Source organism: Periplaneta americana, chromosome 10, assembly GCF_040183065.1.
Source record: "Periplaneta americana isolate PAMFEO1 chromosome 10, P.americana_PAMFEO1_priV1, whole genome shotgun sequence".
Classification (NCBI taxonomy): domain Eukaryota; kingdom Metazoa; phylum Arthropoda; class Insecta; order Blattodea; family Blattidae; genus Periplaneta; species Periplaneta americana.
This window is the reverse complement of record NC_091126.1, coordinates 18,720,511-18,724,098: the sequence shown is the minus strand read 5'-3', so window position 1 is coordinate 18,724,098 and position 3,588 is coordinate 18,720,511.

The window sequence follows — 3,588 nt, the reverse complement described above, 5'->3', positions numbered from 1 at the left end:
AGCATGCTATTGTCACCTTCATTTCTCAGCTCTTTCTAAATTATTTAAAAATGTTGAATGACCTTACATACAGTGGCACCTTTCAGATATAAGGCTTATTTTGTCAAACAAGACCATGTTTTATAGTTACTAATTACTTATGTACCTTTTTGATTGCAAGATAAGGATATATATTTTCCACGTATAAAACAGACTCACCTGCCTGATTATTATGATCTGCACCACTGTGGTCTAGGGGTAGCACTAAGGACTCATGCTCAAAGGATTAATTTGGGTGTGGGTTAGAATCCTCCTTGGGCTATATCTGGTTGATCACCCACTCCCTACAGAGATTTTCTCCCAGACACATCTCACCAGAGTACGAACTTGCTATCACCAATTTAATTAACGCTAGTTAAGTGTCCAGTTAATACTGGACCATTAAGTATCGGGGGCTGAATTACATAAACATTTAAAGTTCGTTTTGTTCCCAATTTGTACACAGTCTGTTTATTTAAATCATTGGCATATGCTTTACCCTACAAAATTTCGTCAATATATACGTGTGTGTGTTTTTTTTTCTCTCTCTTTGCACAGGGTTCACATATGAGACTAGAAAAATTATGTGTTGATGTTCATAATATGGTATATTTAACTATGATATTAATTCATCTACCATGTCTATGACAATGATGTGCCTTATGAAAAATCATCTGACGAATCTTAACTTCAAACCTTGTTGGTTTCTTCATATTGAATTAGAAGCAGATTCAAACAGTCCGTTATTGTGGAATGCTTAAAATTTAGTAAAGTGATCAGTTTTGCCTTGGGTAAGGAGTGTCTTCAGGTTAGTCTGTTTCCAACATACATAAAAGTATCCATAAGTTTATTTCTAGTGCATAATTGTGTTGTACGAGTCTCGCAGTTTTTATAGATTTATTTTATTAAAGAGAGATTTATTATATTTTCAACCTGGTTTCTCATATAAAATAATTTTGTGATAGTGAACTTGGTGCAGTGTAGAAGATAGTTCAGTTACCAGTGCTGCTTAAAATTGGAATTCAGTTAATATTAGTCATATGTTGTACCTGTTAAACCTTTTTGGTTTGTTGTGTAAGACAATGAATTGGAACATAGGTATTAAAACTTGAGCTTCTTTAATATGTAACTTTAAAAACCTAAGAAAAAGAAGTATGAATGTGTAAATAACAAAAAATAGTGTGAAAGCTTTAAGTCTGTAAATTGAATATATGTACATTGTATTGTAAAGGCTTAACATTTCCACTTCATCTTCACTCTGATTGGTTGGGGACCTTCTCAGGGTCGCTTTTTAGTGTACAGCTTTATTTTATTATTTTTGAGATAATAGTTTATACACTTTGTATTTATAATATCTTAATGAAATAAATGAAAAATGTTGCTATATGTGTTTATTATGAAAAATACATACCTCTTATAAGCCTGCTTTTGATTTTGTGGGAGACCCTGTGCCATGAAATATTCATTGCAATTTTTTAAAGCCCTTCATTGTTCATACCATCCATGTGGACTCTCAGTTCCTTCTTCCTCTTACCTGTTCCATCATAGATCCCCTGTACAAATGTTTCAAGTCTCTATTTAGGTTGCAAGTCAAAAATATTTGTTAATATTCCCTCCCTCCAAAACACTTCCAGGAACTCTTATAATGAAAAAAGTGAGGTTCACGAAAATTGCTCATACTTTCTCAAACTTTACGTGTTCTCTAACCATTCTGTTATTTTATCATATTGCAGATGATATTTCTGTTTATAATTTATTTTCTTGAACTGTTATTCAAGAATTACATAAATGAAATCATTGAATGGCATCCAAATGAGGAGAGGAACTTGAAGGTGTTTGGATCGCACAAGAAAAGCTTTGTTTATAGGTAATTTCAAATTAAAGACATTAACTTCATTTATTTGTAATTAATTATATGGCCTATTCCATATGAAATCGATCAGTAAAAGACCTCGCATTTTTATTATACTCCAATTTTTTCCCTATTTATACAAGGTGCTGAGGGAAGTGCATTTTCAAAAATATATTATCGAAAGTCAAACGGTTTTCGTATTATTGAGCGACAAATTTAGCGTATTTTATAAAAACAAGCCTCTTTCAGCGCTCAGAACTCTGGAACCATTTACTGCAGAACATTGAACGAGAGCTTATTTTGAAGCTGACATTTGGTAGGTAATGTTAAGAAGTAATCATTATTTTTTATTGTACACAGAGAGACAGATAATCTGATTTTACTTGCTTTTAGGCTTTTTGGCCATTTGTAAAAATGTAAAAAAATATTGAGAAAAAACTTTGCATTATTAAGAGGAATTCAGCATTGTTTGCTTAGTGGCTCGGCAATAAGTTTCGAGGGTATTAAATAAATTATTTTCACAAGCCTAGACTTGAACGTCTCAGTACCGCACCAAGACTGCATGCACTGGCTGAGAGCTTAAGATAAGCGAGCATTGGGCGTCATTTTACTCCTGTGTTTATGAAAACTTGTGATAAAGCTAGCCCAGCCATGACTGCTAGACAACACATCACGTGTTTGTCTCCTGGCCTTGCTTGTCTCGACTACCTCCCGTCTCACAGTCAGCTGGTTAGTTCACGCACATACTATTTATTTTCTTTATTTGATATTTTCAATACTTTCTTATCAACGTACCACTAGTACAAAATTTGTGTTTATTTGTACTTTCAATGCGGAATCTAACCATATATTTTAAAAATATTTTTTCGTGGTCAAAGCGCGTCTTAATGAAGAAAAATCTAAATTTCTCCATTTCCATAAAAAGTAAAAAAAACTGTTTACATGTCAATATAAACTTTAACTTCTCAGCATCAAAATAAACCATGATTTTGATCATTGGGTGAAAGGGTTTCGGAGCCACAACAGTTTAAAGTTGCTAATTTTATGAAAATACGATAAATTTAAATATTATTAATTTAAACACTATTAAGTTCTGATGCCTCAAACTTTGCGCAAAGCATTATATCACAGTTGTCTATGGACAGAAAAAGTTTCATTGTATTTAAAAATTGCAAGATCAATTTTCTCTATATTTCGGCCGATTTGAGCTGGAATAGTCCATACATAATATAGCTGTGAGGTCATTATTGCTGTATCTGATATTTTCAAATTACGGAAATTGGTATTTAAAATTGATATGTGTTAAAAGTATAATATGTTAGCGATGAGTTTTAATCCTCTAACAATTGGGGGGGGGGGGGGTTCCTCTCTCTCTTTTTTCTTCCCCCCCTCCCTCCCTCTCTCTTTTTTTTTCAGAGGAATCACACACTGGCAGCATGCCAAAATCATTTCTTTGATATCAGGGATGCTGAAAACTTTTATCTCCGCCAAAATCTCGAAATCCATGTATCTTTTAAATTTTAATGAAGCAGATACCTAGGAGAGAGGGTATAGGCGTACTTAGTATGCATGCAGAAGTTCCTTTTGTTTTAATATTCTGTATATTTCTGTACACAGCCTAGATTTGTGTCGATTAGTTGAAAAGTATGAGGGTTAATCTGAAACACTAAAATATATATGTGCTACTAATAAAAATTAATCGCAGTGATATAAAAGGG